The 15,692-nt window shown below is 41.8% G+C and overlaps 1 protein-coding gene across 4 annotated transcripts in view; it reads right to left on the bottom strand.

Moving 5' to 3' along the window:
• Window positions 1-15,692, bottom strand: part of DGKH (diacylglycerol kinase eta) — a 187,294-nt gene that overhangs the window by 113,485 nt on the left and 58,117 nt on the right. The gene's annotated exons all lie outside the window — the stretch shown is intronic.

The following is a 15,692-nucleotide window of genomic DNA, read 5'->3' as shown; positions in this document are numbered from 1 at the left end:
AATCAGTTACTGCCTGATTTATCTGATAAGTGCACATTTTCGTATGCTGACTTTTTTGGCCATCAAATAGGTGTGGTGAAAAGCTTGATATAGTGAAATGGAAATGTCAGCGATGACTCATCGCTTACAGATGTCTTCAAAAATTCCAGAAGAATCTCTGCTTCTCCTCATGGTGTCCCTACATGACCCCTTAACTTCTCTTGTAAGAAATGGTAATAATAAAATTTGTTGTTATGGACTGAATGTCTGTATGCCCCCCCCCCCCAAAATGAAATCCTAACCCCCGATTTGATGGTATTACGAGGTAGGGCCTTTGGGATTTGTGCCCTTATACAACAGACCCCAGAGAGTTCCTTCTGCCACTGTGAGGGTGCAGCGAGACGACGGTCATCTATGGACCAGGAAGCAAGCCCTCACCAGACACTAAATCTGCCGGTGCCCTGGTCCTGGATGTCCCAGCCTGCAGAACTGTGAGAAATGAATTTGTTGATTAAGCTCCCCAGTGTGTGGCATTTGTTGTTACGGCAGCCTGAACAGACTAAGATGTGGTTTGAGAGAGTTTTCACACCACTTCTCTCCCATCTTTTTTCTCTCTAAAGATTTTATTTTTAAGTAATCTCTACCCCCAAGGTGGGGCCTGAACTTAGAAGCCAGAGATCAAGAGTTGCGTGTTCTACTGACTGAGCCAGCCAGGCACCTCCCTCCCTCGTCTCTTGTGACTTCTGTCAGCTCCATCCCCCCGAGAAGAGAACTTTTCTCTGGCGCCAACATTTCCTTATCCATTTTGTTACATAAGCTCCAGGAAAGCTGTCTATGCCTTCCTGGGTGGACACCTGTAAGTGTTATGGGTAGGTGTTATAGGCAGGCAGAACCTATAACATCGTGAGTCTGTTTGACTTTCTTTAATGGTGAGTCTCTTTAGCTTTACAGACTTTAATCCCTAAGTTGGAAATAATACCTGTACCTGTATATCACTATGTGCTATGATGACACGTGAGACAATGGATATGAAAGCACACACAGTTCTTTAACAATGTGGTATGACAGGGTGCCTGGGTGGCTCAGTCGGTTAAGTGTCCAACTCTTGGTTTCAGCTCAGGTCCTGATCTCCCGGTTGGTGAGAGTGAATCCCGTGTCGGGCTCTGTGCTTACAGCGAGGAGCCTGCTTAGGATTCTCTCTCTGCCCCTCCCCTGCACACTCTCTCTCTCTGTTAAAAAAATTAAAAAATTAAAAATTAAAAAAAATTTTTTTAAATTAAAAACTGGTATGGCAAGATATTATCTTGGCTAACATCAGTCCCCATCAGAAGCATTATTTATTAGAGGAAGGTTTCATTTCTTCAGTCCGTCTCTTTCCACTCCTCCTGCCATTGCCTTGTTTCAAGCTCCTCTATGTCTCTACAATTCAACAGTCCCCTAAATGTCCTCCACACTCTCGATTTTTCCCACCGCTAGTCCATTCTTCCCACTGTGGGCAGAATTATCCAGGAAGAACAGATTTGGTGCCAGCAAAGTTGGTTTAATATGTCCAGTGGTTTCCTATTGCCCACAGTATAAACCCAGCCCTGTGAGCTGGGCACACAGCCTCTTCCTTCCGTAAGGGACCCACCTCCTTGGACAGCTTCCTCTTCAGGCGTCCTCTGAAATTCACCTGACAGCAGGGTAAACAAGAAGCACTCGCTAATTCCCAAATCCCCCATGCTTCCTTATGTCCAGCCTCTTTCACAAGTTCTTCCTTCCACTCATCGTCCTGTCCTCTGCTTTTTCTTGCAATCCCCACTGCATACTGTCATCTTTTGAGGCTCAGGCCACCATCACACCCTAGGTGTGCCCAGAGCACTATGCTCACACATCAATCTATAGCATTAATCATGTTCGGGAATTTTTAAAAAAAATTGTGTCTCTCTCCTGCATCTTATTTATTTTTCCATCCTCCATATAGTCCTGTCCTTGACATTAATAATACATGTGAATCAATTTATTGAGTAATCAGGAAACACAAAGTAAGAAATTAAAAGGATTAAAATATTTTTCCCTCAGTAAGAACTTGGGGAACTCAATGGAGAAACGGATTTCAATTTTTCTGTCCAGCAAGTCAATATGCTGGCAGAAAGTACAAAAAAGATAGACTTGACTTCCTAAGAGAGCCCCAAGTTGGGTTCCACTTCTGACTCCATTTATTAGCTTTGTGACCACAAGTAAGTAACAACACCTATGAACTGAAATTCCCCATCTGTAAGGTGAAGATAAAGGTCACCTGCCCTGTACGGAGAAATACCTTTCACAAACTCCCAAATGCTATATAAAAATAATATAAAGCGTTGTCAGTAAGGTACTATTTTAGTAGGTCACACTTGGGGGAAAAGGTGTTTTAACTGGGACTGACACAAGTTAAATAAAGAGATAACACTCCTGAACAAGGGCCTGATGCTTAGAGAAAAATTATCACACAAAGAACGTGTGTGCACACGTGCGTGTGTGCACGTGGGTGCACTAACCACTTATTTTATTCTAGTGCGTGGTGGACGTAGACAATTGTGTCCGAGCCTTGTATTTTGTAAAAACCTTAACGAGATGAAGAATTCCAAAGAGAGTAAAAAAAATTAATATCGTATCCTAAGGGATAAATGAGACATTTTTAAAGAGTAACATAAAGCAATGTGTGCATCGTGTGCAAAAGACTACAGTGGCAGACATAACAAAGAAAAGAGAGGATTGCACCTGTACGTAAAATCCCCATTAATGCACCAACAGCAAATGCCAGCTGATACAGAAGTGAATAGTATGGCAACCAGGGACATAATTTTCTGAAGTTGTAATTAGCTCCTGGTAAAGTTCTGATCACAAACTGAGCTATAAGCTTCCCTTTTTACACATAGTAGTTATATACCCGGAAAATTAATACCTTGTAGCAATATTTCAAGATTTTGTGTTGCATGACATTAAGTTTCAAGCTTGGTGATTATAAACAGTGTCTGCCCATAATAATACCCTGTAGGATATCTGAATACAATCCTTGGAACTTTTAACCTGGCTAGTGTGTTGTAGGATTGCTGGCTAGTAATGCTTACTATGCCAAAAGCACTAGGGTGAAGAAAAAAAATACATCCACAAATTTCTGAAACGCCTCTACCAAGAATCACTGAAGGGTTCCAGGTCTATCTGAACTTCTGTCTTTATCTGAGCCATTTTTCAGGAGCAACTATAGTATCATTTTGGTGACATATCTGGCAAGTTGTGGATTTTGAACCACTTCCACAAAGACCATGTTTAATCACATAAAGTATCCAGTCCCAAAATGCGCAAAGCTTTCTAAACATTAAACATAAGAACATGATGCAATCATGTACTGGTACTTAATAATGGAGCAGCGTTTACAGCTACTGTATAATATCACTGTGTTAAAAAACAATCAGTGTCTTACTTCTTGGACTATTGGTCTAAGAATAGTCCAGTAAGAATAGAAAAGATGGCAACGATTACTGGATAATGCCACCTGGATGCCACTGGCACTCAAAATTCAATTAGCTGAGTCAACCGAACTGCTGTATCTATGTTCCCAACTGGCCTGTGAGTGGAGTAACAGGGCCAGCCCCACTATATTCATCACTGTAGCCCCAGCACTTATCACACTTCCTTGCACAGAGAATAGCTCCTAACAATTATTCATGGGGACACATGAATGAATGAAGGAAACTTGAACTGTATGTTTTCTTAAGGGCTCTTAAGGGAGAGTCTGGGCAGGAACCTTGCCAGCATTCTGAGAGCTGGATCCAGACGAGCTGCTTTTGTGGCCATCTTTCTCCTTTGCAAATGTCCCTGCAGCAAATACAAGCATTTAGTTGTTGACTATTCTTTCTTTTTTCTTTCTTTTCCAAATCGAAAGTCATTCTGTTTTTATCCACTACCATTTCATCATTCTTAAGGAAGGCCATCTATCTTGTCAGCGCTAACCTTGTGTTTGGGTGGCATACAAGGCAGATATGCCTAAGAAATGTATAAACCAACTATTACTTGGAATAGATTCTCTAGCCTCCCATATTTTACCCAAGAGTTGAACTTACATCATTTGGCTTGAAAGGTGGTCAAACACACATCACTCATTTGACCCAACATCTCTGAAACTACAAGTCTACCTTCATCATAGGTCTCAACTTAATGGATTGTGTTTCCTATCAAAACATTTTTTTTTCTTTTATTAGCCCTTCTAAGTAGTCTTTGTGTGATTATAAAACAAGAACTACCATTCTCCACAAACATGCCAGATGCTGTACTGAAGGATTACTGCCCTTCTTCTCACAGTTTTGGAAGGTCGGCCACTGGATCTCATTCTGATTCAGTCTGTCAACCTCTTTGATCAGTCATGGGTTAAACTGCTTCAAGGCTGGCTCTTCTATCAGCCTCCAAAATTTCCCTCAGTTCCTCTTGATTCTGGACCCTTTTGGGTTTTGTGCCTTGTATCCTTCTTTCCCCGTTGGAATTTTATTCTACCATAGATTTCCTACTTCCTTAAAAACAAATTTGAGGGGCGTCTGGAAGGCCTGGTTGGTTGAGCATCTGACTTTGGCTCAGGTCATGATCTCATGGTTCATGGGTTCGAGCCCTGCTTCACGCTCTGTGCTGACAGTGTGGAGCCTGCTTGGGATTCTCTCCTTCTCTCTTTCCTTCTCTCTCTGTCCCTCCTCCACTGGCATGTATGTTCTCTCTCTCTCTGCCAAAATAAATAAGTAAACTTCAAAATAAATTTGAGTCTTTTTATTAAAAGGAATCTACATATATTACATTAAGCTCTATTAAATACACCAGTTGTTCTAAAATCTGGCTGGTCATCTGAATCACATGGAGAACATTATGGACATTAAGAACCTCTATTCATCTGGGAGGTTTTGATTCAATTGATCTTGGATAGGGCATAGAAACTCACATATATTAAATGCTCTCTTGGTGACTCTAATCATCAGTCAGGGTTAATAAACACTCACATACACAATATTTATGTAATAATTTGTAGAAACTCTACACTTCAAACATGTCCTTCTCTGTGTGTAGAGTCCCATCAATAAGCCACTCCTGCCCTCTCTGCATCCCCACTGGCTCTGCTCCGGCGGAGATTGGGGGAGTAATTTGGGTTTAATGATGGAACATTATTAACCCACTCCAACTCTCCCCTTCCTCCTCTTGAGAGCCAACTGCCCACAGGAGACCAGGTTCTACTCAACCATCATTCAGAGAGAAAACAGATTTGACTTGCAGAAGATAAAGAGTGAAGAGCTGGGATCTGCACTGGACACTACCATGTGCTGGGTAACAGGGGGTTGGGGGGGAGGGGACACAGGAATTGCCCACCTGCTTATCCTCCCCCGTCCCCTAACATGCCTCCAGCCTGCACCACCGCCCAAGGCATGTGCCAACATTGGCCTGACCCGGCCAAGGAAGCAAATGCTGGCAGGGGGGCTGAAGTGGTTACAAAGAGGATGTTTCGGCAAGAGGATGATGCAGTAAGAGAGGGGTATCCCAGCTCACAGCACAGTGGACACAAGGGTGCATTTCTAGAACTAGTGTTTAATGATAATGTAATAGTGTGTAACACAACACAGTTCCCTTTTTATAAGCTGCCCCTGGGAGCAGTTGTCCTCAAGCAGTTTTACGTGTCAGAATAATCTGAGGACACGTGACGGGGCGCTTTGAGGAAGTAACCTAGAACGTGACCAGCTCAGCCTTCTCATTCTGGGGTACCTCAGAGGAGTTCTACAGCTCCATGAAATCCAGTTCACGAGCTGGGAGGCAAAATGATTACATGCATTTAAATATAATGACATTTAACATTCATACAACAAAATCCTGATATTTAATTTTCTAGAAGTTTGTGAAATAGTTTTATTTATTTGTATTCTCAGAAAAATATACACTCTATCGGTTTCAATTTTACCAGAATTAATTATACATGTAACACACACATGCGCGCGCACGCGTGCACACACACACACACACACACACACACACACATTCTGACTCAGGTTGTCTGGGTAAATGTAGTGTGGTCATCCATCACATACCCGGAGCATAACCCTCCAGTGTTGTCAGGTCAAGTGAGGCATAAAACTGTAAAATGGGTCTCTCGGTGTGCAGTTTTTTCATCCTGCTGCGCTCAATCCAATGATGGAAAAGGCATTCCACCACTACTCCTGTCTAAAAAGGAAAAAATCCAATGTGGCAAACAAAAGCCAGTCGTGCTGCAGCAGGCCCAGACCCGGAGAAGGGATCAGGTCTGCTCTTCAAGAAATCGAGAGAAGACACGCACCGGAAAACAGAATGACGAGCCTATCATTTCCTCGTGCCTACTGAGGTATTCTGAGAATTTTCAATACATGCAAAATGTCTTCATTATTTTATTTGAAATCCTATTAACTCTAATATTTGGGATATTTATATTTAAATGTAAATTAATGCATTCTAAAGCAAAATCATGGAGATTACCCAGCATATTCTAATTACCCTCTTTACCAACAAACCATCTAGTTCTTTTGTTTTTTTTAAGTTTATTTTTGAGAAAGAGAGAGATAAAATGGGTGGGGAAGGGCAGAGAGAGAGGGAGACAGGGGATCTGAAGTGGGCTCCATGCTGACAGCAGAGAGCTCGATGTGGGGCTCAAACTCATGAACCTGAGAGATCATGACCTGAGCTGAAGTTAGATGTTTCACCGACTGAGCCACCAAGGCACCCCTAAACCATCTAGTTTTAACAAAAGTATTTTGTCCCTTATATTGGTTTGTAATTTTCTTGAGAAGAGCTATAGATACAAATTACCTTCCTGAGACTGGTTATTTTGTGACATTTTGTTTATTAATTGCTAAAATTAAGTTCTATCTCTACTTTCAATGTGTTCCTTATTTAGGAGTTTCTAAATGTATTTTCCTAAATACCATTAAAGAAGTAAAAATATACGATCTTATAAAGTGCTACTACACTTTTATTTAAAGGAAAATATATAAAATGCGCAAGGCATATCATCAGACATTTTTTTCATAAAATACAATGAACTACAACAGATTACCACTGGGTGGCAGTGGTGTTACGCCTAACGCTCAGGTTTTCTTTCAGAGAGGAACATTGGATAGGCCTCTTGTCAGAGTTACATGAATCTTTGCCTACACCTGTGAGTGGCACATAATAACTGCATTGTAAAGGGGCAAAAAACAAATGTATTTTTCCAACTCTGAATTTATTTCTTCCCTTATCAAATGCCCCTGCTCACTTCCAAGAATAATCCCTTTGCCCACACATGACGTTCTGATGTAACCACTTTCCTACAAGGCCACAATGACACAACTATTTTGATGTACAGACATTTTGATGTGGCCTAAAATAAACCACTAAATGCTATGATAATTTTTTTTAAGTAGTAACTAATGTACAAAAGAGAACCGCATGCCCCAGGCAGAAACTGGGGGTCAATGGTAAGGCCAACCACGGGATGGGAAATGGGGTGAAGCTCAAGGTCTGGAAGACAACTGCATATAACCAGGAGTCATATATTTACCCTATATACTTATTTCTGAATGGGCTATTAACCATTCTATGCAAAATATCTGCTTAGTTTCTGGAGTTTCTATTTTATTTCCCATAATCTGCCTCTCAAATTCTCTGATTCTTCTCCAGAGATAATATATGGGTCCCCAGTACATAGGAAATTCTCAGATTACTGCCAGTTCTCTGAACTCACAGATAATTAGGTAGGTAGGCAGATAGACAGACAATATACTTGTATTCAAATCATAAACTATTTTAACGATGGTTTCAATGAGCAGGACTGATATACCTAAGGGGATAGCCCACTTCTATCAGATTTTTTTAAAAAACATCTTAATTGCTTACAGAAATGAATGAGATCGAATGTGAGTGTCCTGTGTGATTAGGATGGGGCAGAGAAAAGGTCAGAGATGAAGTCTGTGTAAAATACTAAGTGGAACAGTAACACATACACACAGACCTCATAATCAACATGGGGTGGATCCCAATGAAGGAACCCATTGTCATGACCAAAGCGAATTCCCTCATCGGGATCCATTCCCCTCTGATATCTTCCCTGCCCTACTCTATCCCTTACCAGAAAAATTTGACCCCTCCCTCCTCTGTGCTACTTCAGTAATTGTTCTTCTGTCTCTCTTTACATTTTAGCATAATAATCTGTTTACATAATGCATAGAGGTGCAGCACTACGGCCTGGAGTACAAATCACGGCTGTACAGCTGACTAGTTGTTAAAGACATTGGGCAAATTACTTAACCTTTCTGAACCTGAGTTTCTTCTTCTTCACAGTGCAGATAATGACGATGGTAACTAACTCACAGGGGTGTCATTTTGGACTACAAGATTCAATGCACGTAAAATACGTTTCCTGATACGTAGCGCTCAATAGACATTAGTTGTTCTCGTGTTATTCTTGTTCCTGTCGTCTAGTAGCAGTAGACTTCCCAAAGCCAGAATCAAATTTACTTCATCTTTGTTTGGCTTGTAGCCAGTACCGCGTCCATCATCCCAGGCATACTCATTCATAATCAGTTTCTTGATCTAAACTCAACTATCCTTTGTTTACATATCCAATTGTTCCCTCTCCACCCATTGTTCCCTTAGCCTGTCTGATCTTAAAAACTAAAAAGTTTTTTCACCTGTTCATTACATTCTAGGTCACAATCGATGCCTTCCTCTCTATTACTACACAATTTTAAAAAAAAAAATTTTTTTTTGAGGGGCGTCTGGGTGGCTCAGTAAGCTGTGTCTGACTCTTGATTTCAGCTCAGGTCATGATCTCACGGTTGTGAGATCAAACCCCACATCAGGCTCTGTGCTGAGCATGGAGCCTGCTTAAGATGCTCTCTCTCTCTCTCTCTCTTCCTCTGTCCCTCCTGCATGTGTGTGTGCTCTCTCTTCAAAGAAAAAAAAATTTTTTTTAATATGCTTGCTGCATATTCAGTCTTACTGGATAGCTACCACTTTTTCTTCAAGAAAACGGCCCTATGGCTATTTCCAATAATACCCTACAGGCCAAATACCTTTGGGTGGACTTACCCTTCACATAGCTCCAATTATGTCCTGTAAATATACACATAGCTCCCAAAACAAACTTCTACACTTATTCTCCATTTTTCACTCCAGCTCCATTTACAACTGCCTGGTGACATCCCCGCGTGGAGACACTCTCACCACCTGAAACTCAACCAGTACATTTTATCTCACGTAACGTATGTCTTCGTATAATGGAAAAAACATCGCCCTGGTTCCGGAAACCTAGATTCTAATTTTGAAACTTCTAGGTAATGACTATACAACATTGGGTAAAAGTCACCCATCCGGAATTCAAACTGAACACAGCGCCCCTTCCCACGGCAACTCTGCTCCTCTTCCTGTGCCCCCATCTGTCAGCAGCAGCATTGTTTCCCGAGGCACCCAATCTCCAAACTTCCAAACTATCTACTCTCCCTTGCTCCTAAACCCTTTAGTCTGCCATCAAAATGGTTTTGAAATCTGGCCTTCCTTTCTGCTCTTACCACCCAATTCCAGTAACGTTGTTATTTCTCACTTAGACATTAACAATTACCTCCCGTGACACAGCCAGGACCGGCACTGGAGAAGGAATTGCTTGAGACATGAGGCAGACCAGCCGACTGCCACCAGCGCTAAGCCTTCATTTGGAAGTTACTGCTGCTCTGGTTTGAGTTTGACCCAAGTGTGGAAGAGAACTCTACTCTTAATAACTCCTAATAGAGGCAAGACAGATTACTCAGACAAGTCGTTGCCAAAGGTTGGCAGTAAGAAAAGGGACAAAACACCATATGAACAAAATACCTCCTGTTCTCCAGGTCCATGAGCCCAAACAGGGACCCTGGACCTTTCTGTCTGGGTTCCGCCAGCAGGTGCACACCAGGTATTCCCTTATCATCAAGAAGCACAAGCTCAGAGAAACACCACACTCAAGGTCTCCAAACTAAAACCAAGAAGCTGACCCCTCCTGCTGGCCTGTCTGGGGCCCCGTCCTCACAGCTCTGGCTCCTCTGAATAGAGGAACAAGGGATGTTGGCTAACTGGGGCGGGCCTCCACTGAACACCACAATCCAAGCCAAGTTTCCACCTGTTCATAAAAGAAAATCATATGGACGTAAACTACTCCCTCCTTCTAATTAATTATCCATTCTCCTTCCCTCAGGAATTGATTCCGTAAGATACAGCCCTCATCCTAACACTTCCTGGCCCCAAATCTTTGTTGGTTGCTCATAAACCACAAAACAAATCAAAAACTCCGTACGTAAGGCCCTTGCTTGTTTACATCTTTACTGCTTTTGTAGCCTCCCATCAAGGTGCAGTTTCCCTCCTCACTGCCCTGGAGCTTATGCTCCCAGCATACTGGTCTACCTGCCACTGCCTGAACAGAACACACATCCTCCTATCTAGGGGCCTTTATTTAAGTGTCTTTCCACAGGCCCAGAATGCTTTGCCCCAGGATCTTTCCTCTCATTGACTCATCCTTAAATGCTGGACTTAAACACTCTCCTTCCAAAACGTGTCACCCAAGTAGAGCTCACTCATTCGCAATACCATGTGCTCAGTCCTCACAGAGCCTTATTTGTAAAAGGTAATGGATTCACAGAGGAGAGCAGTGTGCTAAGATTATGTTTACTCTAAGAAGCTTATCTCTCTCATTTTCAATATTGTCAGCGGCACATGAATTCTGAAAAATATATTACAGTATGAGAAGAAAATAAATCATAAAATAGGTCAAGTTACCCACTCAGTCTTTAGAAGATGGTTTAACCCTATCTCCCTAACCCTCAAAAGTCCTTCTAGGACCCAAATTATTTTATTTCTTCTTCATCCTACTTGAGAAAACTGCAATCCACTTGAGAAAACTGCATTTAAAAAGTGCACATTTTTGTTGTTGTTGGGATGGAGTGAAACATTTCCTTTCCCTCTCTCTAGTTCACATATTCCGACATCTTGGATGCTTACATTAGGCCATATTACAAATGTGTTACTTTTATTATATATGATTCTTTGAATACACATAGAATTTGTCTGCTGAAGTTATACAGAGCAGGGAGACTCTGTTGTTTGCTGCCTCACTTTCCACTTGGAAGGTGAGGCAAATAAAGACTACTTCACTCAGTTGCCTAAGAAATACGAATTCCTTAAGTGCAGAGCTAAAAATCAGATTCAATGGAATATATTGTGTTTTATATCCCTTTCATTCATTAACACATATGTATTGTCTACTACATGCCAGGAGTTAGTCTAGGCACTAAAGACAGAACAGCAAAAACAAAACAAAACAACAACAACAACAAAACCCAGCTAAAAATGCCTGCCTTCGTGGAGCTGATAATATACTGAAGATCATGCTTAGGATTCTAGAAAAAAATCTAATTCATAATTCATGAATCTAATTTCATTTTAGTCTGTCTACATATAAAAGCTATGTATAATCTATTCATCGACTTATAAACCTAACAAAACTAGTTCATAAGTATGACCAAAAATAAAATCTGAAAATAGCATATAAAAGGGTAAATACAAAAGTTTAGGACAACATTCTGTGAGTAGTTTCCTACATGAAAAAGGAAGCAGCCACCTGAGGGTAACAGAACCAAAGTATAAATGGGCTTTGAGAAGAAAATTTACCACTCACTTCCAAAGAAATGCCTGTTGTTTTCCTTTCGATTTTATACATCAAATGTACAACCTTAGTTATTCAGTTTAAAACTACACACAGATGCATGCACTCACACACAGCTATACAAATTGTTTTAGAAGGCCAAGATCATGCATAACTTTTTAAAAAGCACCTTTGGAAAATTTTCTATTCAGAATGACTCCACTAATACTGTTTTACTGCTTATATTGGTTTTTCCTATAGTGGAAGAATGGAAAGTAACCAAACTCAGAAATGTGACAATGGGTGACTAGTGGCCTTAGGCATTAAACAGAACTCTGTTTAGTAAAAAAACAGTCTCCGGATAGAAAGATCCTATGCAGAACCCAGAGAAACCTTTGTGTGAGAGAACACAGCCTACCGTGATCCATTCTTCCCTTGTCCTGATACCTGGCCTTCCAGCATCACTCCATTTCCTGGCGTCCCTTGCACGTGGCCACGTGACTAAGTTCAGGGTAATGGGGTGTGAGTAGAAATGATGGGTGAAACTTGTCATTCCCTTACAGACACTTCACTTAGGTTTGAACTCACTTTCTGCTGGTGATGCCATGAGCAACTCCGGAAGCTGCCCGGTAACACTACATTTCTCCCAGGTGTGACAGAATGAATATTTGTGTCCCCCACCCCAAGTTCCTATGTTGAAGCCTAATCCCCAGTATAATGGCATTTGAAGGTGGAGACTTTGGGAGGCAAATAGGTCATGAAGGCAGAGCCCTCATGAATGGGATTAATGCCCTCATAAAAGAGGCTCCAGAGAGCTTGCTCTCCCCTTCTGCCATGTGAGGACACAGGGAGAAGATGGCCATCTGCGAACGAGGAAACCGGCCCTCGCCAGACAGCGAATCTGCCAGTGCGCTGATCTTGGACTTCCCAGACTCCAGGGCTGTGAGAAATAAATGTGTTTTTAAGCCATCCAGCCTACTATATTTTGTTATAAAAGCCCAAATGGACTAAGACATGAGGCTTTTTGCAACTGCATATCCCCTGTGGTTAAGATCTTGCCAATGGAATGTGAGTGGAAGTAAGAGGTCACTTTGGTCTAGGCCTTTATACAGGGGCCCACCTCCTATACACTCTCTTCTGCCATTTTCTGGCAAGAATCTGGAAATGGTGACACATTTTGTTGTTGTTGGGATGGAGTGAAACATTTCCTTTCCCTCTCTCCCTCTATACACTCTCTCCTCTCCCTCTTCCACTCACTTTGCCCCCATAGGAAAGGACAATCCCCTGGGGAGACAGCAAAGAAACAACATGGACAGAACCAGGAGCTCTGAATGGCCCAGTGCAGCAGACATATCCTCTCACCTCAGAAGCTTGCCACAGACTGTGATGTCAGAGTGAAACTTCTTTCTTTTCTACGTCTCTCATTTGGGGAGGTTTCTTTGCTATCACAACTTGGCAACTCTAATATTCAAACTATGTTAGAGCCACCCCACCGGCTCAGGACCAAGGGCTTTGCACTATTAATTGGGAGAGAACATTTTGGGGTTTTGTCACAGCAGACTAGTTAGCCTACCTAATACGTAATTAGTCATTATATATAATTCTAGGAATAGCTACAAGACCCTACCCAACATCCATTTTCCTTTCCCTCCTTCCTAACAGAACCCTGAATTGGTTTAGACATCCACTCTTTCTCGGCAAGTCATATGTTTAGGCGATACTAACCCTATTCCTAGTTTCAGCAAGCACCTATTGATTAGTTTAATAAGTTGCTAGGAGGAATCCTTTTCCCTTACCATAGGTAATTAGTTCAGAGGCAGGATGTGACCCATTTCTGGCCAGTGAGATGTGAGTGGGGGTCTCTTGGGAGGGGCTGGGGGAGCTGCTTTTGGTATACCTGAGATGAAATTCCGTTGAGACCTGGAATTGATTCAGGCATTTATTAAGGATGCAGCTAACATGGAGAGGAGGGCAAAATCTGGACTATCCCGAAGAGAAGGGAGTCAGAGCCTGCCCTCCTCCAGATGCATAAGCCAATATGGTTTTGGGTTTTGTGTTACCTGCAGCTGGTGGCATCCTGACTGGTAAAGTATAACAAGGGTCCCCATTAAGTATACATAATAAATGAACCAATCCTACAAATAAATTAGAGATAATATACAACCCCAGCCAATCATGAACTGAAAGAAAGATATTTAATTACTACCATCCTAAAAGCATCAAGGGGCACTTAAAGAGCACACGAAAGCAGAGAGGCTAAGGGCAGGATGGGGACTAGGTGGGTGAGCTACAGATGGATCATAAAGAGCACCGGCAGCTGGGGGAAAACTCATGGAGGTAATGTTTAGAGCAGAGAAGATACTTACAGATGAGAAAACAAAGATTTGCCTAAGGCCACACGGCATTTTGTGGCAGAGCCACAGCCACTATCCAGGTTTACTCTTCCCCACAACAGGGTTTGGTTTCAAGCATTTAATGAAAAAATGAAAAACTTCACTGAAAATTAATTCTGGCAATGGTGTATACAAGAGAGGTTAGAAAGACAAAGTCTGAAGGTGCTGAAGGCGACTACGATAATCCAAGAGTAAGGCAAATTGAATTCCTACGATTCCTTGGTTTTCAAATAATATTAGCAGTGGATTCTCAATATATGAAATACGTAGGTGAGAGGTTTTATTAAATTCATCTTTAGGTTTAATCGGGTAAAATCATATATTATGGAGATAACTCATATGAACAGCACTCGTGGAAATCAAAGTCTTTTTCCAAACATGAGCTTTCACAGTGGCACAAATTTATGTTTCGGTGGAATCTAGCGTGTAAAATTGTGTACTTAATATATTATTTTTTGTCCATACGGTTTCTCATTGCTGTTTTCGAAATGTTTCAAAACACCTTAAACAACACGATTCAGAACGAATGCTTATTGACCCCCTGAAGCACTTCTGGAAGCACCCGGGGCTCTCTGGAGTACAGTGTGAAAAGTAGTCGAAGGCAGGTTAGGGCTCAAGATCCCCGTCTCCATCATCCTGCTTTGCTGTTTTCCATCACAGTTATCACCTTCAAATAGACTACACAATCTACTTATTTATCATTCTTTCACTATGTTATATGATTATATAATTTACGTTTATGTCTGGTTTCTGTATGTTTTGCTCACTGCTGCACCCAGTTGCAAAACAATTGCCTGGCACATAGTCGATGCTCAGTTAATATTTGTTGAATGAGTGAGTAGAGTACCTTTTGAGCCTTCACCCTTGTATACAGTGCTGCTCTGCCTGCAGTGAACATGGCCTCAGCCCCACCACCTTCTACTCCAGCCACGCTAACCCATGTCCAAATACCCTGTGTGGTGTGGGGCCTTTCTCCCTGGTGGATTCAGCATCAATCCCCTGCTGCCAGTAGGATCCTGTGCAAAACACTTTCCGAATATGTCTGCTTTTCTCCTGAAATGTTCAAGTCCATGTCTACTGTGTCCATGAGGGGACACAAGCTCCTTGCAGGTCTTTATACGGCCCCAGCTCTTTGCACACTCCCTGGCACATATTAGGAGCTTAAGTAAACACGCTGAGACGCTAGAACTGAATAGATGAACTGGAGACATATTGCAAAGGAGGCATCCACAAGACCTGGTAATGTGAAATAGAGAGGAAAGAGAGAAAGGAGAATGGAAAGATCGGTACTGCCATTACCATAAGGAGACCTCAGTGGGCTGCCCAAGCTCTGTGATGTTCAAGCAGAGGCAGGACAAGCACTTAATGGGGAAGCTGTGGGTTGGAATCAGCCAGGAAAGAGTTGGTGAACTGGGCACCTTTGTGGTTACCCACAAATCTGTGGCTATATGAATCAGTGTGGATGAGGAGTTTTAAACAAGCATTTGTTACAAAAGGATAGCCAAACAGAGATGAAGCATCCCTTTGATGGGTTTCAGTCCACGTGGATTTCTCTCTACTGTGACCTTCCGTAGCACTTAAGTCTAATATAAAATTTGCCATTTAATTATGTGTATATGTGTCTATATAGAAATAGAAAATGCAACAGAAGA

The sequence above is a fragment of the Puma concolor genome, chromosome A1 (assembly GCF_028749965.1).
Source record: "Puma concolor isolate L17-30 chromosome A1, mPumCon1.1.hap2, whole genome shotgun sequence".
Classification (NCBI taxonomy): domain Eukaryota; kingdom Metazoa; phylum Chordata; class Mammalia; order Carnivora; family Felidae; genus Puma; species Puma concolor.
The sequence above is the reverse complement of the archived record's forward strand: the minus strand, read 5'-3'. Positions and strand labels throughout refer to the sequence as shown.